This window comes from Oncorhynchus gorbuscha, linkage group LG01 (genome assembly GCF_021184085.1).
Source record: "Oncorhynchus gorbuscha isolate QuinsamMale2020 ecotype Even-year linkage group LG01, OgorEven_v1.0, whole genome shotgun sequence".
Classification (NCBI taxonomy): domain Eukaryota; kingdom Metazoa; phylum Chordata; class Actinopteri; order Salmoniformes; family Salmonidae; genus Oncorhynchus; species Oncorhynchus gorbuscha.
In genome coordinates, this window is record NC_060173.1 from 11,411,089 (window position 1) to 11,436,948 (window position 25,860).

Genomic DNA, 25,860 nt, shown 5'->3' on the forward strand with positions numbered 1-25,860 from the left:
GGTGATTGTTCCTGTCTCTGTGTTAGTGTTCACCAGATAGGCTGTATAGGTTTTCACGTTCCGGTTGTTGTTTTTGTATTGTTCGTGTTTTTTCCTTCATTAAAGATGTATCGAACTAACCACGCTGCATTTTGGTCCGACTCTCCTTCGATGGAAGAAAACCGTAACAGAATTACCCACCACACCAGGACCAAGCGGCGTGGTGACAGGCAGCGGCAGCAGGAGCTACGAAGTTTGGAGTATATGACTTGGGAGGATATAGACAGGTGGGCGGTCGACCCAGAGAGAGTGCCGGAGCCCGCCTGGGATTCGCTGGAGCAGTGCGATGTAGGTTATCGGAGAATGGAGTTGGCGAAGCAAGCATGGCGGCGCAGACGGAAGACCGAGAGTCAGCCCCAAAAATGTCTTAGGGGGGGGCTCTGCCAGCGCTGCCGGAGTCTCCCGCCTGTTTAGCACTATTAGAGCCTTCCTCCTCTCCAGCGCTGCTGGAGTCTCACGCCTGTTCAGCGCTGCCAGAGCCTTTCTCCCCTCCAGCGCTGCCGGAGTCTCCCGCCTGTTTAGCGCCGTCGGAGTCTCCCGCCTGTTTAGCGCTATCAGAGCCTTCCTCCTCTCCAGCGCTGCCGGAGTCTCACGCCTGTTTAGCGCTGCCAGAGCCTTCCTTCTCTCCAGCGGTGCCGGAGTCTCCTGCCTGTTCAACGCAGCCAGAGCTGCTAGTCTGCATGGAGCAGCCAGAGCTGCCAGTCTGCATGGAGCAGCCAGAGCTGCCAGTCTGCATGGAGCAGCCAGAGCAGCTAGAGCCGCCAGTCAGCCAGGATCCACCAGTCGGCCAGGATCCACCAGTCAGCCATGATCTTCCAGATCCGGCAGTCAGCAAGGATCCGCCAGTCAGCCAGGATCTTCCAGATCCGCCAGTCAGCCAGGATCCGCCAGTCAGCCAGGATCTGCCAGAACCACCAGCTAGCCAGGATCTGCCAGAGCCAACTACCTGCCTGAGCTTCCTCTCAGTACTGGGCTTCCTCTCAGTACTGGGCTTCCTCTCAGGGCTGAGCTTCCCCTCAGTTCCGAGCTTCCCCTCAGTCCCGAGCTTCCCCTCAGTCCCGAGCTTCCCCTCAGTCCCGAGCTTCCCCTCAGTCCCGAGCTGCCCCTCAGTCCAGTGGGGTCCTTGGTGAGGGTGCGGCCGGGAGTGGGGGGGGGGGTTTCACGTTCCGTTTGTTGTTTTTGTATTGTTCGTGTTTTTTTCCTTCATTAAAGATGTATCGAACTAACCACGCTGCATTTTGGTCCGACTCTCCTTCGACGGAAGAAAAGCATAACACTGGCAAGCCTCTGTTAACTTCCAGGTAAAATATCAACATAATGGAACAAGATAATACAGTCATGGTGGCTCTCATAATCACTGTGTATGTCTCTCACACACTGAACACACACACACGTCCCATGTGGATTGTGATTTGGAAACGGGAGGGAGAAACCTTTACAACACCACCCCCCCCTCCCTGGTCACACGATCCTTCTCTTCTCCTTCTTCACTCTGTCTCTCTCTATCTCTCTCTCTCAACGTCTCTCCCATCTCACCCACTCTCTCTCTCTGGCTCTTTTTCTCTTAATTAAAGACCATTTCAATTTACGGGCTTCATTGGTATTGGAAACATATGTTTACATTGCCATAGCAAGTGAAGTAGATAATAAAAAAGTGAAATAAACAATAGACAAATTAACAGTAAACATTACACTCACAAACGTTCCAAGAGAATAAAGACAGATCATCATCAAACTGTAGACAATTGACTTCAGATTCTAGTAGGGTGAGGCTGGGTGCTGCAGACTGTTCTAGTGCCCTCTTGTGCCCTCAATTTGTTGATATATTTGTTAAAGAGGGTGGGGCTTAAGCTGAATCCCTGTCTCACCCCACGGTCCTGTGAAAATAAATATGTGTGTTTTTTTGCCAATTTTGCCAGCACACTTGTTGTTTGTGTACATTGATTTTATAATGTTGTATGGTTTTTCCCCCAACACAACTTTCTATCAATTTCTATAGCAGGCCCTCATGCCAAATTGAGTCGAAAGCTTTTTTGAAATCAACAAAGCATGACAAGACTTTATCTTTGTTTTGTTTCTTTGTCAATTAGGGTGTGCAGGGTGAATACGTGGTCTGTCGCTCTCTCTCTCTCTCTCTCTCTCTCTCTCTCTCTCTCTCTCTCTCTCTCTCTCTCTCTCTCTCTCTCTCTCTCTCTCTCTCTCTCTCTCTCTCTCTCTCAGGACCATTACATGTGACAATCGACTATTGCTCACCATTGCTTATTAGGATTTGATAGATCGAGACAATAAATTGTTTTCCCATGTGACTGGGATGGAATGCAGCGAAGACACTTGTCTGGGCCCACAGCAGCCCAGTGCCTCCTCATAGGTAGCCTGCCCTTGTGTGTTTAAAAAAAAAATACTTGTGACCTCTGCTAATCTTGATTTGGTATGTGACAGTCTGCATGACGACATCCGTGTCACTTGCCACATTCAAAACAACTGTGAACCCTAAAAATTAGGAGGTAAAATCATGATGTCAGTGTTCTTCAGGTTGGAAAGTTGGAGCTCTAGAATGAGGCCCGGGTTCCTGAGTTGGAATTCCGATTTAGAATCATTTACATTTACATTTAAGTCATTTAGCAGACGCTCTTATCCAGTCACTAGCACAGAGAGGCTGCTGCCTACATACAGACTTGAAATCATTGGCCACTTTAATAAATGGAACACTAGACACTTTAATAATGTCACTTTAATAATGTTTACATATCTTGCATTACTCATCTCATATGTATAATGTATTCTGTTCTATACTAGAACAGAATACAGTATACATATATATACATATATATATATATATATGTTTTATTCTATTCCTTTACTTAGATTTGTGTGTATTAGGTATTTGTTGGGAAATTGTTAGACATTACTTGTTAGATATTGCTGCACTGTCGAACTAGAAGGACAAGCATTTCGCTACACTTGCAATAGCATCTACTAAACACGTATATGTGACCAATAACATTTGATTGGATTTTTTTTCAGAGTTCCCAGTTGTTTTGAACGCAATGAAGTCGGACGTTTGAGATTTCCGAGTTACCAGTTCCTGAGTTCCCAGTTGTTTGAAATGCGACACAAGGCCTTTCACTTTATCTAAGCGCATAATGATGTAGTGGAGACATGGCACACCCATCTCTTCTCTTTAATCACGTAGAATGCTTCAGGCAACGCCATTCTCAAATATAATAGGCTAATGCATAGCCTACACAACACTTTCTCATTGAAGTGTTGCTGTCATCTAACCTAGATTACAGCTAATGCTGAAACTAAAAGATATGATGATCACAGTGCAGAATAACTAAAACAACACTCAGCTATGAGTCCGCCACGTCGTTTGTTCTGAAACAAACACATTTTGGACTGGATGGCTTCTCCGGTCGCCCAATGAAATAGCGCACCCCCCCATGTCCTAATGTCATAGCCCTCCATCCAATCGAAGAGGACGCGGCAGAGACTCTGCTGCCTGTCAGTTTTTCCCCGGATCTGAGCTCCTGAGCGCCCGGAGATGCAGTGCTGTTGATCCAGGTGTGAGTCTCGAAGGTTAATCGGACGGACGGATCGTCTGCTATTGCAGGTAAGAAGATGAACAGCTTCATTGATTCTATGTCTTATTTTATTATTTCTAGAAAATCTGGGTCTATGCAGCAATTGGCAAAAGCGAGGGAATCAGTGTTGTGTCCAGTGATTGAGATGGGAATGTAGTGATGGAACCTACCGCAATGCAGAATCGTAGACAATTTTGACAAGTTTGTGCAACATGCGTTCTCGTTCTATTCTGCCCAACTGCAAAACGGAGATTTTAGAGATGATCTTGAAGGGATGCTGTTTTCACGTTGATGGAAAACGTTATTCTGGGTGAAATTAGAGGCATGCATTTTTTTCTTTAACAGACAGACAGACCAGAGCGCTGGCTGCATGGTTTTTGAGGGGAGGGATAGTGTGATTGTATTTGATCCACATTACGGATGATTAAACACCTGTGTGCTTAATTAATTATGTCATTCATAAAACCTTGAACGTATAAAATTGCCTACCGGTGGCATAATATCGATACCATTAGAGGTGGTTATTTTAGGGGCTATTCGCCTTTCCTGTCCTGATAATTTATTAACCAAATCAAAAACAGCCAGCTCCCCTTTCCAACAGTTCAATCCCGGCAAGATGAATATGCCGTTTCATTATTATTCATTGCGTACGGCAGGAGATATAGATCGCTGGGTTCATTGTAATTTCAAAACGGAAACCACCTCATTCCGCTATAATGTCAGACAGGTTGTCAGCAAAGGTACCATGGGCGCGTCCTGCCTGGCTTTTCTCGGTTTTCTAGCTACTGGACGTTTACTGTATGCGCTATAAACGATACATTATAACTGGACACGCTGGAACTATAAAATAATTATCATTTTGAATTCCTGCTTTAGTTAATTGCAGCTAGAATTTCTTTCTGCATGACGTGTACAGGTGCTTCCGAGATCAAAGTCATTACTGCAACCCATAGCAACACTGTTACACAGTAGATGTAGTGAAGCTTTCTCCAGTCAACAGTGGCAGTGCTTAGCTGTCTATTAGATAACTTAGCGTTCGCACAGCATTTGTTACATCTGAAAGACTGACATCTGAGATACCTGAAAGATTGACAACTGAAGGACCTGGGCAGGGTGTCAATATTGAACCTGTAGCAGATACATTGGCTTGTTTTGTAGGGGCTGAATTGTATAAACTGGACTACTAATGCATCTCAGCTGTCCTATGACCTGTTGTATACCATAGCAGACCTGGGTTCAAATAGTATTTGTTTTCTTTCAGATAATTCAGCTACTTGATTAAACTTTCTTGGCACTATGGAGCCAATGTAATGGTTCCATAAGTACAAACCACACCCATCCAGCGCTCCAGGCAGTCTCAATCTAATTCTCAAAGCATTTGAAATAAATCAATTACCCTTGAACCCAGCCCAGGTCTGCGTCTTGGGCTTTACATTGCCAGGCAGAGCTGGATGGAAATGAAGTTTGGATATTTTACATAAGTTCTTCCCTCTGTGCTGTGGAACAGGGTCAGCCCGAGCAGCCTGTCAGCCAGGCTAGATGAGGAACACTTTAAATAACAGTCACTGGCCCTCCAAGACATGGCTGGCTCGGCCCAGGCAGCGCTGTGTGTCCTATCATGCATTTCAAATTGGCAACCTCAGTGGGATTGGAGCGGTCATTGGGTTTGAGGTGTCCTCTGTCAGTGTTACTGTGATTCAATTGAACCCAGAGATATGGTCAGATAAGACATCCCTTGAGAAAGGCTCAGCAACCCGAAATGCCAGGGTTGGCTAATTTTGAATTCAATAAATGAAAAAGTTGGCAAGGAAGAAAAAAAAACAAATCCTGTGTGCATCGGCACCCTATCCGTTTTCACAGAGATAGGACTCAACAGAAACTCCTCTCTCTTTCATTGGCAGTAGGTTCTGATAATGATGATGAATTATAGGGATGAAACCCATGCAGAAGTGTTTGGTGTTTGGTATGTGCAGAAGCAGAAGTGATTGGTGTTTGGTATGTGTAGAAGCAGAAGTGATTGGTGTTTGGTATGTGCAGAAGCAGAAGTGATTGGTGTTTGGTATGTGCAGAAGCAGAAGTGATTGGTGTTTGGTATGTGCAGAAGCAGAAGTGATTGGTGTTTGGTATGTGCAGAAGCAGAAGTGATTGGTGTTTGGTATGTGCAGAAGCAGAAGTGATTGGTGTTTGGTATGTGTAGAAGCAGAAGTGATTGGTGTTTGGTATGTGTAGAAGCAGAAGTGATTGGTGTTTGGTATGTGCAGAAGCAGAAGTGATTGGTGTTTGGTATGTGTAGAAGCAGAAGTCTTTGGTACGTCAGATCTATTCCTGTGGCATGTCAACTTGTTGAGTAGAAGAGACCACACTCATTGGCCACGAAGAGACCACACTCATTGGCTACGAAGAGTCCACACTCATTGGCCATGAAGAGACCACACGCATTGGCCACGAAGAGACCACACTCATTGCCTACGAAGAGACCACACTCATTGGCTACGAAGAGACCACACATTGGCTATGAAGAGACCACACACATTGGCGACAACATAGAACTTGGCCCTGCTACATGGTCCAAGCCAACCACACAATGGCAAAGCCATCAAAACATGGACCGTGTGTGTATTTTCAGACTGATATAGTTGGAGTGTTGCTGGTTTTTGGACTACTTCAGGTCCACAGCACAGTTGACTTTATGTAATGATACTCACTAGAGACATGTTGTTGGTGTAATATTACTGAATTGGTACAGATTCCTAAGAAAACTGACTAACCCTCTTAGTTCTTAATCAGTGATTTCCAAAGCAGGAAAGTTGAGGTCCTGGACGGCTGCCATTTAAGATCAAGGTACTCTCTAAGGACTTTCTGCGAGATTAGATTTGTCCCAAGATCTTCCTTCCCAAATCCAAACTTTCCAAAGCTCTTTGGCAGAGAGTCAATTCATTAGCTGAGAGAGAGCTAAGATAGCCAGTCTGGAGATTTGGGTTTGATAATGAAGGTACTCTGGGACTCCAAGTGGCTGGCAAGCCTGGCATTTGGCATCAAAGGGGTTAGATTGTTAGGCAATGTTTGTTTGGTCACATGGAAGCAATGTTGGCCATTCAAGAAGAAAGATATTTCCAGGTTTGTTGTTATTGAAAATGAACACACTTACTCAAGGGAAGTCTCTAAAACACAGCATGTTGAACGATCGGCAGACGAACACTATATCCACATTCGGTGTGATGTGCGAGATCCTTGAGGCTAAATTCATGGTGGTGGAGTGAACTCCCCTTTCCACCATTCCCCCCATCCTGCTGACAAACACGTGATGCTCTTGTCTCGATGATCTCTTTAGATTGATGCTCTTGTCTCGATGATCTCTTTAGATTGTCCAGCTTTTTCACCAAAGTCTCGATCAATAGAGAGAGGATCACTAATGGTACGACTAGCTGTCTAGCTGTGAGACACACAGAGACATGACGTCTTCATCTTCTTCTCTGTTTGCTCAGACACAGACCCCTCCACTGTTCAATTCAGAGCAAGAGAAAGACCCTCAGTCTCTACTGCCATCTCTGTGCTCTGTGCTCTGTGCTCTGGCTTATCTCTGAATGTGTATAGTCCCTCCCCCCCTGCCAATATCTGTCTGTGCTGCAGGCCTGTCATTATCTCTGTTTGTGGGTTATTCTTCACTCTCCTGTCTCAGAATGGTTGGTCCCACTGGGCCATTGGGCCTCTGTTCAACCCTAGAGGGTTTGAAAAGGGACCCTCAGTCAGTTCCCAGTGCCTTATCTGTATCTGTATAGTCCCTACTGCAAATATCTGTATCTATAGTCCCTACTGCAAATATCTGTATCTATAGTCCCTACTGCAAATATCTGTATCTATAGTCCCTACTGCAAATATCTGTATCTATAGTCCCTACTGCAAATATCTGTATCTATAGTCCCTACTGCAAATATCTGTATCTATAGTCCCTACTGCAAATATCTGTATCTATAGTCCCTACTGCAAATATCTGTATCTATAGTCCCTACTGCAAATATCTGTATCTATAGTCCCTACTGCAAATATCTGTATCTATAGTCCCTACTGCAAATATCTAGTATCTATAGTCCCTACTGCAAATATCTGTATCTATAGTCCCTACTGCAAATATCTGTATCTATAGTCCCTACTGCAAATATCTGTATCTATAGTCCCTACTGCAAATATCTGTATCTATAGTCCCTACTGCAAATATCTGTATCTATAGTCCCTACTGCAAATATCTGTATCTATAGTCCCTACTGCAAATATCTGTATCTATAGTCCCTACTGCAAATATCTGTATCTATAGTCCCTACTGCAAATATCTGTATCTATAGTCCCTACTGCAAATATCTGTATCTATAGTCCCTACTGCAAATATCTGTATCTATAGTCCCTACTGCAAATATCTGTATCTATAGTCCCTACTGCAAATATCTGTATCTATAGTCCCTACTGCAAATATCTGTATCTATAGTCCCTACTGCAAATATCTGTATCTATAGTCCCTACTGCAAATATCTGTATCTATAGTCCTTACTGCAAATATCTGTATCTATAGTCCCTACTGCAAATATCTGTATCTATAGTCCCTACTGCAAATATCTGTATCTATAGTCCCTACTGCAAATATCTGTATCTATAGTCCCTACTGCAAATGTCTGTATCTATAGTCCCTACTGCAAATATCTGTATCTATAGTCCTTACTGCAAATATCTGTATCTATAGTCCCTACTGCAAATGTCTGTATCTATAGTCCCTACTGCAAATATCTGTATCTATAGTCCCTACTGCAAATATCTGTATCTATAGTCCCTACTGCAAATATCTGTATCTATAGTCCCTACTGCAAATATCTGTATCTATAGTCCCTACTGCAAATATCTGTATCTATAGTCCCTACTGCAAATGTCTGTATCTATAGTCCCTACTGCAAATATCTGTATCTATAGTCCCTACTGCAAATATCTGTATCTATAGTCCCTACTGCAAATGTCTGTATCTATAGTCCCTACTGCAAATATCTGTATCTATAGTCCCTACTGCAAATATCTGTATCTATAGTCCCTACTGCAAATGTCTGTATCTATAGTCCCTACTGCAAATATCTGTATCTATAGTCCCTACTGCAAATATCTGTATCTATAGTCCCTACTGCAAATATCTGTATCTATAGTCCCTACTGCAAATATCTGTATCTATAGTCCCTACTGCAAATATCTGTATCTATAGTCCCTACTGCAAATATCTGTATCTATAGTCCCTACTGCAAATGTCTGTATCTATAGTCCCTACTGCAAATATCTGTATCTATAGTCCCTACTGCAAATGTCTGTATCTATAGTCCCTACTGCAAATATCTGTATCTATAGTCCCTACTGCAAATGTCTGTATCTATAGTCCCTACTGCAAATATCTGTATCTATAGTCCCTACTGCAAATGTCTGTATCTATAGTCCCTACTGCAAATATCTGTATCTATAGTCCCTACTGCAAATGTCTGTATCTATAGTCCCTACTGCAAATGTCTGTATCTATAGTCCTTACTGCAAATATCTGTATCTATAGTCCCTACTGCAAATGTCTGTATCTATAGTCCCTACTGCAAATATCTGTATCTATAGTCCCTACTGCAAATATCTGTATCTATAGTCCCTACTGCAAATATCTGTATCTATAGTCCCTACTGCAAATATCTGTATCTATAGTCCCTACTGCAAATATCTGTATCTATAGTCCCTACTGCAAATATCTGTATCTATAGTCCCTACTGCAAATATCTGTATCTATAGTCCCTACTGCAAATATCTGTATCTATAGTCCCTACTGCAAATATCTGTATCTATAGTCCCTACTGCAAATATCTGTATCTATAGTCCCTACTGCAAATATCTGTATCTATAGTCCCTACTGCAAATATCTGTATCTATAGTCCCTACTGCAAATATCTGTATCTATAGTCCCTACTGCAAATATCTGTATCTATAGTCCCTACTGCAAATGTCTGTATCTATAGTCCCTACTGCAAATATCTGTATCTATAGTCCCTACTGCAAATGTCAAATGTATCTATAGTCCCTACTGCAAATGTCTGTATCTATAGTCCCTACTGCAAATGTCTGTATCTATAGTCCCTACTGCAAATGTCTGTATCTATATCCCCTACTGCAAATATCTGTATCTATAGTCCCTACTGCAAATGTCTGTATCTATAGTCCCTACTGCAAATGTCTGTATCTATAGTCCCTACTGCAAATGTCTGTATCTATAGTCCCTACTGCAAATATCTGTATCTATAGTCCCTACTGCAAATATCTGTATCTATAGTCCCTACTGCAAATATCTGTATCTATAGTCCCTACTGCAAATATCTGTATCTATAGTCCCTACTGCAAATATCTGTATCTATAGTCCCTACTACAAATATCTGTATCTATAGTCCCTACTGCAAATATCTGTATCTATAGTCCCTACTGCAAATATCTGTATCTATAGTCCCTACTGCAAATATCTGTATCTATAGTCCCTACTGCAAATATCTGTATCTATAGTCCCTACTGCAAATATCTGTATCTATAGTCCCTACTGCAAATGTCTGTATCTATAGTCCCTACTGCAAATGTCTGTATCTATAGTCCCTACTGCAAATGTCTGTATCTATAGTCCCTACTGCAAATATCTGTATCTATAGTCCCTACTGCAAATGTCTGTATCTATAGTCCCTACTGCAAATGTCTGTATCTATAGTCCCTACTGCAAATGTCTGTATCTATAGTCCCTACTGCAAATGTCTGTATCTATAGTCCCTACTGCAAATGTCTGTATCTATAGTCCCTACTGCAAATGTCTGTATCTATAGTCCCTACTGCAAATATCTGTATCTATAGTCCCTACTGCCAATATCTTCTCTGTCTCTCAGGGTTCTCCTCCACACTCTGTCTCTCAGGGTTCTCCTCCACCCTCTGTCTCTCACGGTTCTCCTCCACCCTCTGTCTCTCACGGTTCTCCTCCACCCTCTGTCTCTCATGGTTCTCCTCCACCCTCTGTCTCTCAGGGTTCTCCTCCACCTTCTGTCTCTCACGGTTCTCCTCCACCCTCTGTCTCTCAGGGTTCTCCTCCACCCTCTGTCTCTCACGGTTCTCCTCCACCCTCTGTCTCTCACGGTTCTCCTCCACCCTCTGTCTCTCACGGTTCTCCTCCACCCTCTGTCTCTCAGGGTTCTCCTCCACCTTCTGTCTCTCACGGTTCTCCTCCACCCTCTGTCTCTCAGGGTTCTCCTCCACCCTCTGTCTCTCACGGTTCTCCTCCACCCTCTGTCTCTCAGGGTTCTCCTCCACCTTCTGTCTCTCACGGTTCTCCTCCACCCTCTGTCTCTCAGGGTTCTCCTCCACCCTCTGTCTCTCAGGGTTCTCCTCCACCTTCTGTCTCTCACGGTTCTCCTCCACCCTCTGTCTCTCAGGGTTCTCCTCCACCCTCTGTCTCTCAGGGTTCTCCTCCACCTTCTGTCTCTCACGGTTCTCCTCCACCCTCTGTCTCTCAGGGTTCTCCTCCACCCTCTGTCTCTCACGGTTCTCCTCCACCCTCTGTCTCTCAGGGTTCTCCTCCACCCTCTGTCTCTCATGGTTCTCCTCCACCTTCTGTCTCTCAGGGTTCTCCTCCACCCTATGTCTCTCAGGGTTCTCCTCCACCCTCTGTCTCTCAGGGTTCTCCTCCACCCTATGTCTCTCAGGGTTCTCCTCCACCCTCTGTCTCTCAGGGTTCTCCTCCACCCTATGTCTCTCAGGGTTCTCCTCCACCCTCTGTCTCTCAGGGTTCTCCTCCACCCTATGTCTCTCAGGGTTCTCCTCCACCCTCCACCTGGTTTGCGGCTTGAATTCAGATTCTATTTCTGGTGCCATTGTTGTGTTGCCTAGTGCCTACCAGTTTCCAATTATTTCAAATGCTTGAGTTTGTTGCTAGGGCTTAGAAGGGCTAGTTATTTTTGCACATCTTTAAAGGTCCAATGCAACTGTTTTTATCTCAATATCGTATCATTTCTGGGTAACAATTGAATACCATTCTGTGATTGTTTTCAATTAAAATTGTTTAAAAAATTGCATTTTTAGCAAAGAGCAATTTCTCAAGCAAGAATTTTGCTGTTATTTGCAGAGAGGTTTGGAACTCTCTTTCTTATTGGTTTATTAACTAATTTACCGCCTGGTGATGTCACCAAGCAGTGCAAAACTTTCAGTTTCAGGAGGACTTTTCAAACAGCTCTTACACTAAAAGGGCATTATCATAATTGTCACAAATTCACAGTATTATTGAAATCTCAGAGTGTGAAAAAATTTATAAAATACAGGCCAATCTAGTTTTTGACTGTACTGGACCTTTAAGGACTGTTATCAATCCACTCAACTTGAAGAGATAAACGGATGCGTTTAGTGTGTTTTTATGTATTGTGTACTTTGGTATGATGTGTATGTGCGTGTGCGTACGTGCATGTGCATGTCAAATATGTGTGTGTGTGTATGTGTGTGTGTGTGTGTGTGTGTGTGTGTGTGTGTGTGTGTGTGTGTGTGTGTGTGTGTGTGTGTGTGTGTGTGTGTGTGTGTGTGTGTGTGTGTGTGTGTGTGTGTGTGTGTGTGTGTGTGTGTGTGTGTAGTGCATGTGTGACTCATCGAGCCGTGAAGCCCTGCATTCCGTGATTTGTGTCCGCACCATCTATAGCTACACTATGATATAGACTACCATACCACTGCAGAGACCTTTACACTATGATATAGACTACCATACCCCTGCAGAGACCTTTACACTATGATACAGACTATCATACCCCTGCAGAGGCCTTTACACTATGATATAGACTACCATACTTCTGCAGAGACCTTTACACTATGATACAGACTACCAAACCCCTGCAGAGGCCTTTACACTATGATATAGACTACCATACCCCTGCAGAGGCCTTTACACTATGATATAGACTACCATACACCTGCAGAGACCTTTACACTATCATACAGACTACCATACCCCTGCAGAGGCATTTATACTATGATATAGACTACCATACCCCTGCAGAGGCCTTTACACTATGATACAGACTACCATACCCCTGCAGAGACCTTTACACTATGATACAGACTACCATACCCCTGCAGAGGCCTTTACAGTATGATACAGACTACCATACCCCTGCAGAGGCCTTTACACTATGATACAGACTACCATACCACTGCAGAGACCTTTACACTATGATACAGACTACCATACCCCTGCAGAGGCCTTTACACTATGATACAGACTACCATACTCCTGCAGAGGCCTTTACACTATGATACAGGCTACCATACTCCTGCAGAGGCCTTTACACTATGATACAGACTACCATACCCCTGCAGAGGCCTTTACACTATGATACAGACTACCATACCCCTGCAGAGGCCTTCACACTATGATATAGACTACCATACCCCTGCAGAGAACTTTACACTGTGATATAGACTACCATACACCTGCAGAGACCTTTACACTATGATATAGACTACCATACACCTGCAGAGACCTTTGCACTATGATATAGACTACCATACCCCTGCAGAGACCTTTACACTATGATACAGACTACCATACCCCTGCAGAGGCCTTTACACTATGATACAGACTACCATACTTCTGCAGAGACCTTTACACTATGATACAGACTACCATACCCCTGCAGAGGCATTTACACTATGATATAGACTACCATACCCCTGCAGAGACCTTTACACTATGATGCAGACTACCATACCCCTGCAGAGGCCTTTACACTATGATACAGACTACCATACCACTGCAGAGACCTTTACACTATGATACAGACTACCATACCCCTGCAGAGGCCTTTACACTATGATACAGACTACCATACTCCTGCAGAGGCCTTTACACTATGATACAGGCTACCATACTCCTGCAGAGGCCTTTACACTATGATACAGCCTACCATACCCCTGCAGAGGCCTTTACACTATGATACAGACTACCATACCCCTGCAGAGGCCTTTACACTATGATATAGGCTACCATACCACTGCAGAGGCCTTTACACTATGATACAGACTACCATACCACTGCAGAGGCCTTTACACTATGATATAGACTACCATACCCCTGCAGAGGCCTTTACACTATGATACAGACTACCATACCCCTGCAGAGGTGTGGGACATAAAACACTGAATATCTTCCTCCAGTCGTGAAGTAGATTTTTATTTAGATCAGCTGTTTTTACGATATCAAAGTCCCATTGCAATTTAGACCCTTAGTTCTCAATCTCACAACAAGGCTGTTTGAAAGTGATATTTGCCATTTACTGGTAGAAGACTGATGACTTAATGGACAACCGTTTTGCCTTTGTTGATGAAACGGTTTAACAGAGGAACATGCATCATTATCAGAATACCCAAGGAAGATTTGTTGCCTTGTCGTGTAATGTTATGCATGTGTTTGTGCGTGTGTTTATGGTGCATCACCCAATCTTATCAGTGTGATTCGGTTTGCTGTGACTTCCTCAGTCATATGGAGGTTGTCTTTCTGCCAACGAGACGTCTCATTCTAATAAAGTGATAATGCCAGAGAAGCCGGTGTTTGTAGGATATCGTCGAGGGCCGTCAAACCGTGCCAATACAGTATATCCTCCAAACACCGGCCTTGGGGACATTATCACTTTTATACAACGGGTTACCAACATATTCAAATAAAGATTGACATATTTTCATATTTTTATTTATTTAGATGAATTTATTCATACAATTTCATCCTTCCACAAGCTATAGTCCCGACACAAATATAAGGTTGCTAGCCAACCTGGCTGGTTGTTCGTTCTATTGGTTTTCGGTTGCCAGAGACGCGACCCAGTCATTCAATCTTTATGTTCTGTACCCAGTCGTTTGTTCTATGTGTTCCAGTGCCATATTGGCTGGTAATGTTCTTATCCCTTGCTTGCTAGCTAGCCAACTATGGCTAACTTACAGTCACGTCAAACAGGGCAGCTGGAATAACAACAGTAGCCGCATTTACATGTGTTTAAGCAGTTTTTAGTGACATTTATTTGGCTACATCCATAACAATGAGCTAATCAGGCTCCATTTAGCCTGGCATAGAACATGTGCTCTCTCATCAGAGGAGTTAGCCAACAACACAGCTAACACAATTTCTTCAAACTGAAGCTGGAAAGACTGCAAACTAGCTAAACGTAATTTCATTTTTTTCTTATTTCAATTGATGCCAGTTGATTCATGTTTTTCGACAGGCTGAGCAACACTTCTTGACTGTCTGTTTTGTCCCAACACGTTCATTACTACAGAACAGCTGGAGATCAAATTTGAATAATGATTCAACGTTGCAAATGTCGGAGAGACAGACAGCAAGGTTTATACAAATCTCCACTGTTGAAAACTAACTGTTAGCCTAAAAGTAATCTGAAATTACATTTACATTTACATTTAAGTCATTTAGCAGACGCTCTTATCCAGAGCGACTTACAAATTGGGATAATGTCTATATGATTTTTATAGAGGAGATCAAGTTTATAAATTGCCTGGCTGGGTTGAGGAGACAGTGGATTTTGCAGTAAATAGGCATTTTAATGTCATAGATTTAGCCAGTGGTAACTTGTGGAAAAGACACCGACTGGAATGCGATTTTAAGCCATCAGCATTCAGGATTAGAACCACACGCTGTATCAATCAGATTACCGCCTTTCCATTAAGATACTGTTCCATTAGACAAAGAGGACTTTTTGGAAATTGACTCGTTATCTACCTCCATTGCTACTCTCACAGGGTAAAGAAGATGACATTGATAGATGTCCGATACGTCTGGTGCCGCATTGGCTGAAAGTATTAACTGGTAGTGATGAGGTTGATGTTAAATGGGAATGGTCTTTGTCCAGTAGGCCTATATCACTCATAGGGGGAGTCCCAAATGTCATCAAATCTAGTGTACTGTATAGGGAATAGGGGTACATCTGGGACGAGACAATATACAAGTAGTGATGTATGAAATGTTATAATCATTACTTTACATTTTGGTTTGTAGGTTGTACAATGACTAAAATAGCTTTGCTTTCCATAACACTTGATGAAAACATCATCAGATTTGGACTGTTGCTTAGTAAGTTACTTTCTATGGGTTTGTTACTGGGTTCAATTTGACAAGAGGATTGAACCTTTCTATGGTTCGTCTCTTAACTTCCAATCTGCCTTGGAGATATTTTTAGTTTTTACAATACAAAGTACATCTTTGGGGAGATGTGCACCTAATTTAGAAGTAGATTACAAAGGGTGGCCCTTCCACTGCTAATTTAAGTTTTAGAGATTGCTCCCTATCTCTCTCGCTCTCTAACATGTTATGTTCTGTACTCTTTCCCTTCTCTCTCTCTCTCTCATAATATTGGTCTGTGACCGCTAAATCCACGTCAATGACAGCGTGAGTGCCAACTATTTTGGTGGCTTAGCATCTTACCCTTATCAGTCTTGGCTCCAATATTTTCAATTTCGTTCCCTGACAATATCAATAGCTATTTTGTTCCTTCTAATAGCTAATTCTATTTTGGTGGCTACATACTGGATGCTAAAGAGGTTACTCCATAACGATGATCAGAAGGAAACTTTGACCAAGTCAACAGGGAAAGGCGAGTTTTCACTAATTAGTAAGTCGATTTTAAATCTCTTAATGTGGTGTGGTGTGGACATGTTAATTAACGTGGGTGCTTAAAAGTGTCAAGTTTACCTATGTGTACCAGCTATGTAGCAGAAAGATTATTTTACATTACTCATTGTGTGGGCTGTATTCTCACTGGGGAGGCTAGAACCATCTGTTTAGCTGGATATTATAGGCCTAGATTTTGTCCAATACATTGTCCAAACATATTTTATTTTGAGAATGCACATATAGGTTATGTATATCAAGGTAGAGAAACTCTATTCCTCTGTCGTTTCCCCCCAAAATAAGTGTATCCTTACGGAGAAAACATGTGAATTTCACATGCTAACACGTAAAGTGTCCCAAAAAAACATGTTTTCATGTGATCTTATAGTCAATGTGATAGCATGTGACAACATGAAACTACACGTTGAAGTGTTCCAAAAACACGTTTTCACATGTGAACTTTCATGTGAAATAATGTGAATTTCCACATGTGAAAGGGTAAGACACTATAGAGAGCTGCTCTTACTCGAGAAAGAGCAAGCATGGATTGTTGACTAAGGTACATACAGTGAGGCTCCAAAAGTAATGGGACAGTGACACATGTGTTGTTGTTTTGGCTCTGTACTCCAGCACTTTGGATGTGAAATGATTCAGTGACTATGAGGTTAAAGTTCAGACTGTCAGCTATAATTGGAGGGTATTTTCATCCATATTGGGTGAACCGTAGAGAACATGCGTCAAACTCATTCCACAGAGGGCCTGCGGGTCTTTGCTCCAACCTTGTACTTGATGGATGAATTAAGGTCACTAATTAGTAAGAATTCCAATCACCTGGTTGTCTTGCTCTTAATTGAAAGGAAAACACAAAACCAGCAGACACTCTTCCCTCCGTGGAATGAGTTTGACACCCCTGATTTAAAAATTACGTAACTTATTTTTACCAAAAGACAAATTCACTTTTATGTGTATTAAAGTAGTACAATTTTACTATTTGGTCCCATATTCATAGCACGCAATGACCACATCAAGCTTGTGACTCTACAAACTTGTTGAATGCATTTGCTGTTTGTTTTGGTTGTGTTTCAGATAAATTTGTGCCCAATAGAAATTAATGGTAAATCATGTATTTTCATTATGTGTCACGCCCTGACCTTAGAGATCCTTTTAATGTCTCTATTTGGTTTGGTCAGGGTGTGATTTGGGGTGAGTATTCTATGTTCTATTATTTGTATTTCTATGTTTGGCCGGGTAGGGTTCTCAATCAGGGACAGCTGTCTATTGTTGTCTCTGATTGAGAACCATACTTAGGTAGCCCTTTTTCCCATCTGTCTTTGTGGGGAGTTGACTTTGTTAATGGCACATAGCCTTTAGCGTCACGGTTTGTTCTGTAGTGTTTATTGTTTTGTTCAGCTTCTTTTCTAATAAAAATAATAAGTACGCTCACCACGCTGCACCTTGGTCCTCTTCATTCAACGGCCGTGACATTATGGCGTCACTCTTATTGTAAATAAGAATAAAATATGTTTCTCAACACTTCTACATTAATGTGGGTGATTACAAATAGTCCTAAATTAATCGTGGATAATGATGAGTGAGAAAATTCCAGAGGCATAAATATCATACCCCATCAAAAATGGCTAGCATGTCTTGGGGGCATGATATTTGTGCCTCTAACTTTTTTGGAGCTCACTGTAAATGCTAATGGGTAGTGGACCTCTTGTCTAGTAAAACTGTTTATATTCTCACCTTGGCAGTCAGTGTAACAAAAAAGTTCTAAACAACAAGCAGATAAACTGTTGAATGTTGATTTCTTGTCCAAATATTATGTGGCTAACCTAGAAGCCACACATTTGAAGGATTCCCTTTCTCATGCCCGAACAGATGATTTTGTATGATTAGTGGTTTGTGGGTTTCTGTTTGCTATTGCCTTCTCTATTCAAACAGTCACATCTGTCATCTCTGCTGTCGAGATATGATAAGAATTCAGACACCCTATTCCACCAAAACCATGGTTTCTGAGCTCAGACTGGCTCCCTCTGAGAGGCTTTGAATACAGGCCCTGATGTGTTGCTGTGCATTTGATGAAGCTGTTAGTTAAATACTCATTCTCAGCAATGTTTAATCCTATTTAGATAAACCCTAATCCTTCTTTACTAATCTGTCCTCATTGTCATGATATCTTCTGTACATGTATACGCACACACTTATTCAGCGGTAGTTTATATTCCCTTATTCAGTGGTAGTTTATATTCCCTTATTCAGTGGTAGTTTATATTCCCTTATTCAGTGGTAGTTTATATTCCCTTATTCAGTGGTAGTTTATATTCCCTTATTCAGCGGTAGTTTATATTCCCTTATTCAGTGTCAGGGTTTTCCTGTGGCGAAGTAGAGGAGGACCAAAACGCAGCGTGGTTATATTGACTCATGTTTAATAAAAACGGATAAACATGAACACTACAAAACAATAAACGTGGAAAACCAAAAACAGCCCTATCTGGTGCAAAACACAGAGACAGGAACAATCACCCCCAAAACCCAACACAAAACAGGCTACCTAAATATGGTTCCCAATCAGAGACAATGACTAACACCTGCCTCTGATTGAGAACCATATCAGGCCAAACATAGAAATAGACAAACCAGACACACAACATAGAATGCCCACCCAGCTCACGTCCTGACCAACATTAAAACAAGGCAAACACATACGAACGATGGACAGAACGTGACATTCAGTGGTAGTTTATATTCCCTTATTCAGTAGTAGTTTATATTCCCTTATTCAGCTGTTGTTTATATTCCCTTATTCAGCTGTAGTTTATATTCCCTTATTCAGAGATGGAACAGCTGTAGAGATCAATTAAGAACACAAGTCATTCTCGTGATATCTGTGCATGTACATTTCCTGGAATCCTCTTCAATGCTATAGAATCACTGTGATTCCAATTAAGAACACAAGTCATTCTCGTGATATCTGTGCATGTACATTTCCTGGAATCCTCTTCAATGCTATAGAATCACTGTGATTCCAATTAAGAACACAAGTCATTCTCGTGATATCTGTGCATGTACATTTCCTGGAATCCTCTTCAATGCTATAGAATCACTGTGATTCCAATTAAGAACACAAGTCATTCTCGTGATATCTGTGCATGTACATTTCCTGGAATCCTCTTCAATGCTATAGAATCACTGTGATTCCAATTAAGAACACAAGTCATTCTCGTGATATCTGTGCATGTACATTTCCTGGAATCCTCTTCAATGCTATAGAATCACTGTGATTCCAATTAAGAACTCAGCACTATTCCTTCCTTGGTTCTGATCTATTCCTGGGGCCTCTGCCTCTCTCTGCTGCCTGTTGCTATGGTGCCTGGAGGGAGCAGGACAGGGACATGACTAAGTCTTCCTCAACACCTCCACCACTTCGTCCATCATTTACCTATGTGTTTTGAATAATTTCAGTCGTGTAAATCATCCAAAACCAGTGTTAGGAACGTGCTGTGCCGTTAAGGATGAGTTAGGATTCCTCACAGGCGTGAGTGATCGGCTAGGTCGGGGGCAGATTGCAGAGCCGTGAGGCTGGAGTGTATTTGATTGAATGTTGAATGTGTGTTTGTTGAAAGAGGCAGACATATGGGCTATATTGGATAACACCAACCCCCCTGCATGACAGATGACAGGCCCTGCTGCATTTGAACTAGATGGTAATAAAGTCTGTAGTAGTTGTCTTGATGATGGGTTGAATAACTGACGGACTGGAAGGCTACTCTAACTGTAATCAGGAATGCCCTTGGTGTGAAGGAGAAGTTAGTTGCTTCTTAAAGCCACCTTTCCCCCTATATACTGCATTACTTTGGACCCGCGTCCATAGGGCCCATAGGCTATAGAGTGGCATTTGGGGTGTATCCGTAGACTAGCTGTATTGCTGTGTGACCTCGAGCCTCTTGTGGGGGAGGGTCTGTGAGTGGGAAGCTGCTGCAGATGAAAGGCTAATAGCACTGCCAGCCCTGCAGCCAACAGGCGAAGGTGTGTGTGTGCGTGCGTGCGTGCGTGCGTGTGCGTGCGTGCGTGTGTGTGTGTGTGTGTGTGTGTGTGTGTGTGTGTGGAAGAGATGGACAGAATACTGCTCTTGGAGAAAGCCTCATTATACATTTAAAGCATCATGTGCTCCCTTTCTTGTTTATGGATCAATGGTTTACCTTCCTACTGGCTCCAGACAGACTGAAGTGCATTTAAAACCCAGAAATCCCATTATCCCTGGCAGGGATGGGAAGCTAACACTAACACCGCTCATTCTCAGACAGAGAAATGGGCCTCACTCAGAAACAGTCATGGGTTCAAATACTATTTAAAATCTTTCAAAAAATCCGAGGGCTCTATTTTCTGCTGGAGTTAAGGTGGCGCTCGTGTCAAACGCAATTTCGTTACGTAAAAACTGCCGCATTGACATTTTCCAGCCCTATCCCCAGGTTCAGCAATGTACCTGTCTAAGATCAGTACGCCTGCACTCAGATGGGAGGGGTTGGAAATATTTAGGCATGTCCTTAAAAACATGTTCCGAAGTGTTAATTTCAGGCAGCGCTGGTAGTGATATTTAAGACCAACCAAAATCTGTTTAGCGGTAACGCAGTTGGTTTTGACAGCGGAAACGCAGCCCATCCAGCCGTGACGCACACTGCCCATATGCACATGGAACAAGAGTAGCCTAATGTGCTGTTGGTGCCTGTATACTTTGTATTTAGAAACCTACAAAACGAATGTGTTTTCCCCTTTCGTTTTATTTGTCCTGCCCAATGCAATCGCAAAGTAGTCAAGACTGTCAAAAAAGGGTTTGGCTCCTGAGACCGCTTTGAAATAAATCTTAATCATCCGAAGCTTTATTAAAATATTAAGTTTGAGCGGAGTTCAACAGTGAGCTGACATTCCCTTTTTGTCTATGCTTTGTAGGCAGCCCGCATTATTTTAGCATGCAGGTCCCGTTTTGGATGTGCGTGCAACCCTCAATAGTTTGCGTTGTTTTAATATTATATGCCCACGGGGAGAAATGTTGGTGCCTGTAAATGTGACATCCTATTTAAAACAAGTTGTTGTTTTGTTTAGAATTTGATTAGAATGATTCATTCTATTTTTTTAGGCCTTATCAATAATTCATTTAATCTAGTTTATTGACAAAGTCTGGCATGTCCATGGGTCAGCCATAATGTAATTTACACTAGGCCTAGCTCCTATATCAGTGTGAATGCTATTGAAGACATACATTTACTAAGAACAATGTGGAATGCAAATGGATTCAAGTTAACGCAAAGATATACATGTTCTTTAGTTTCTGTAAGCCTTTTAACAAACAATAACTTGTTTATTCATCAAGGCCCAGACCGTTTGCGCCAATGCCAGCGTATGTGCCTATAATTGTCATAATGGAAATAGTGAAAATAGCAAAACTATTTCTGACACACCTGAACCTATAGAGCTACCTTCTGCGCTTAGATTGACCATTGCATTAGGTTTGTTAAAAATATAGCCAGGAGTGTTTGCTCTAGCCCAGCCTGGAGTGCCAGGTGGGAGGGGCTTGCACTTTTGGGACTTTTCTATTGGTTCCAATGGAACAGGCAAGCTCAATCAAGCACAGATAAGGTACAGTTGAAGTCGGAAGTTTACATACACCTTAGCCAAATACATTTAAACTCAGTTTTTCACAATTCCTGACATTTAATCCTCATAAAAATCCCCTGTCTTCGGTCAGTTAGGATCACCACTTTATTTTAAGAATGTGAAATGTCAGAATAATAGTAGAGGCAAAGATTTATTACAGCTTTTATTTCTTTCATCACATTCCCAGTGGGTCAGAAGTTTACATACACTCAATTAGTACTTGGTAGCATTGCCTTTAAATTGTTTAACTTGGGTCAAATATTTTGGGTAGCCTTCCACAAGCTTCCCACAATAAGTTGGGTGAATTTTGGCCCATTCCTCCTGACAGAGCTGGTGTAACTGAGTCAGGTTTGTAGGCCTCCTTGCTCACACATGCTTTTTCAGTTCTGCCCACACATTTTCTATAGAATTGAGGTCAGGGCTTTCTGATGACCACTCCAATACCGTTACTTTGTTGTCCTTAAGCCATTTTGCCACAACTTTGGAAGTATGCTTGGAGTCATTGTCCATTTGGAAGACCCATTTGCAACCAAGCTTTAACGTCTTGTGAATTTGCTTCAACATATCCACATAATTCCCCTACCTCATGATGCCATCTATTTTGTGAACTGCACCAGTCCCTCCTGCAGCAAAGCACCCCCACAACATGATGCTGCCATCTCCATGCTTCACGGTTGTGCTGGTGTTCTTCGGCTTGCAAGCCTCCCCCATTTTCCTGGTCATTATTGCCAAACAGTTCTAATTTTGTTTAAGCAGACATTTCTCCAAAAAGTATGATCTTTGTCCCCATGTGCAGTTGCAAACAGTAGTCTGGCTTTTTTATGGCGGTTTTGGAGCAATGTCTTCTTCCTTGCTGAGTGGCCTTTCAGGTTATGTCGATAGAGGACTCGTTTTACTGTGGACATAGATACTTTTTCCTCCAGTATCTTCGCAAGATCGTTTGCTGTTGTTCTGGGATTGATTTGCACTTTTCGCACCAAAGTACGTTCATCTGTAGGAGACACAACGCGTCTCCTTCCTGAGCGGTATGATGGCTACGTGGTCCCATGATGTTTATACTTGCATATTATTGTTTGTATGTATGAACGTGGTAACTTCAGGAGTTTGGAAATTGCTCCCAAGGATGAACCAGACTCCAACCAAGGATGAACCAGACTCCAACCACACCTCCAATTGACTCAAATGATGTCAATTAACCTATCAGAAGCTCCTAAAGCCATGACATACTTTTCTGGAATTTTCCAAGCTGTTTAAAGGCACAGTCAACTTAGTGCATGTAAACTTCTGACCCACTGGAATTGTGATACAGTGAATTATAAGTGAAATAATCTGTCTGTAAACAATTGTTGGAAAAATTACTTGTGTCATGCACAAAGTAGATGTCCTAAACGACTTGCCAAAACTATAGTTTGTTAATTAACAAGAAATGTGTGGAGTGGCTGAAAAACGAGTTTTAATGAGTGTATGTAAACTTCCGACTTCAACTCTATATTAAATCATGTTCAAACAGTATATGAACTCATGTTCTGCTCTGCGAGTCCCTCTGCTATCCCCATTATTCATAAAAGCCTGTGTGTTGTTCTACCATGGTAATTTACTGCCTCCGTCTGGAGCCAGCTATGCATTATTAGATTCCCCATCTTATCAAGATTACATCCATAAATATCCATATTACTCCCGTATTTCTATTGTTTATGAAAGGTTTGGATCATTTGGAGAGGTGTTCGTACACTGTGCTATTTGATCATTCTGAAAACGTTCAACATTCAACCACATTGTTCTTCAGTGAGAGGTTGTTGTGGTGCTCAGTTCAATCGATGTGATGGAGGTTGGGATCATCTTGTGTACTACAAAGGACCAGGCCAGGGCTAATGTTTATTACTGTCATCTTGAATTACGAAAGTCATGACCAACATTGGGTTGTTATTGATTTAACACTTATTTAGAATTCACTGGTGTTCCTTTAAATGAGCTATGATGTTGTACAAAAGCTTGGCTGAGAAGAAACATACAGGGAGAGAAAGAACCGAGCAGCAGAGAGAGAGATTGAGTTTGCAAAAGATCATCAAGGCCAGAGAGAGAGAGAGAGAGAGAGAGAGAGAGAGAGAGAGAGAGAGAGAGAGAGAGAGAGAGAGAGAGAGAGAGAGAGAGAGAGAGAGAGAGAGAGAGAGAGAGAGAGAGAGAGAGAGAGAGAGGGGCTTGAGAAAGAGAAAGAGGGAACAAGGAAAAGAGGGAGAGCGAGAGAATGAGAGAGAGACAGAGGGGATGAGGACCAGAAAGAGTGTTAATGACTAAGATAGAAGAACAATTGAGTTCTCACTCTTCATTTCTTTACCTTCCAACAGCTTAACCATGTGTAAAAACATCAGCTTAACCATGAGTAAAACCACCGATCAACAGCTTAACCATGAGTAAAAACCACCACCAGCTTAACCATGAGTAAAACCACCGATCAACAGCTTAACCATGAGTAAAACCACCGATCAACAGCTTAACCATGAGTAAAACCACCAGCTTAACCATGAGTAAAACCAAAACCTTAACCATGATAAAAACAGCTTAACCATGAGTAAAACCACCGATCAACAGCTTAACCATGAGTAAAAACCACCAGCTTAACCATGAGTAAAACCACCGATCAACAGCTTAACCATGAGTAAAACCACCAGCTTAACCATGAGTAAAACCACCGATCAACAGCTTAACCATGAGTAAAACCACCGATCAACAGCTTAACCATGAGTAAAACCACCGATCAACAGCTTAACCATGAGTAAAACCACCAATCAACAGCTTAACCATGAGTAAAACCACCAATCAACAGCTTAACCATGAGTAAAACCACCAATCAACAGCTTAACCATGAGTAAAACCACCAATCAACAGCTTAACCATGAGTAAAACCACCAATCAACAGCTTAACAATGAGTAAAACCACCAATCAATAGCTTAACTACGAGTAAAACCACCAATCAACAGCTTAAATACGAGTAAAACCCCCAATCAAGCTCCTGTCCTGTGGCTGCTGTCCCAGTGCTGAAGGGCTGTGCACTGTGTTGTGCTGCTGCTGTGTGTTTGTGAAGTGCTTGTTGCTGGCTGCTACTTGGTATCCCGGACCCGGCCGTGGGCTGTGTGGGCCTGCACTGTGTTGCTGCTGCTTTGTGTTTGTGTAGAGCTTGTCTCTCTGCTGGCTGCTACTTGATGTCCCTGGCCCGCGGGGCCCCCTGGCAGAATTGGGCCTTAGAAGAGCCCATTGATGTGTGCCGCATTAGCATTCGATGTAGGCGAGCCTCCGCAAACAGTTCGGGCTCATGTTTCACGCTACCTACCCTAAGAGTTTCCCACTGGATCCACTCTCAAGGGTCTGAAACGTCACCATCCTCTCGCTGCATACGCAATGAGAGTGGATAAAGGAAGCTAAAGAAGTGTTTGTCCTTGACTAAATAGCAGAGCCATTTGGATTGATGTGGTCCCCTGGCTGGAGTCAGGCCGGGTCACCACAGAACAACAGGACATTAGCTAGAGGGATGGAGTCAGGCCGGGTCACAACAGAACAACAGGACATTAGCTAGAGGGATGGAGTCAGGCCGGGTCACAACAGAACAACAGGACATTAGCTAGAGGGATGGAGTCAGGCCGGGTCACAACAGAATAACAGGACATTAGCTAGAGTGATGGAGTCAGGCCGGGTCACAACAGAACAACAGGATATTAGCTAGAGTGATGGAGTCAGGCCGGGTCACAACAGAACAACAGGACATTAGCTAGAGTGATGGAGTCAGGCCGGGTCACAACAGAACAACAGGACATTAGCTAGAGGGATGGAGTCAGGCCGGGTCACAACAGAACAACAGGACATTAGCTAGAGGGATGGAGTCAGGCCGGGTCACAACAGAACAA

The 25,860-nt window shown here is 42.6% G+C and overlaps 1 protein-coding gene across 2 annotated transcripts in view; it reads left to right on the forward strand.

Moving 5' to 3' along the window:
* Positions 1–3,292: 3,292 nt before the first annotated feature.
* LOC124033114 (contactin-1a-like) overlaps positions 3,293–25,860 on the forward strand; it is a 149,263-nt gene continuing 126,695 nt past the window's right edge. For both annotated transcript variants that reach the window (XM_046345054.1, XM_046345074.1), the window contains exon 1: positions 3,293–3,652. The gene's annotated coding sequence lies outside the window, so the exon portion shown is untranslated. The remainder of the gene's footprint in view (positions 3,653–25,860) is intronic.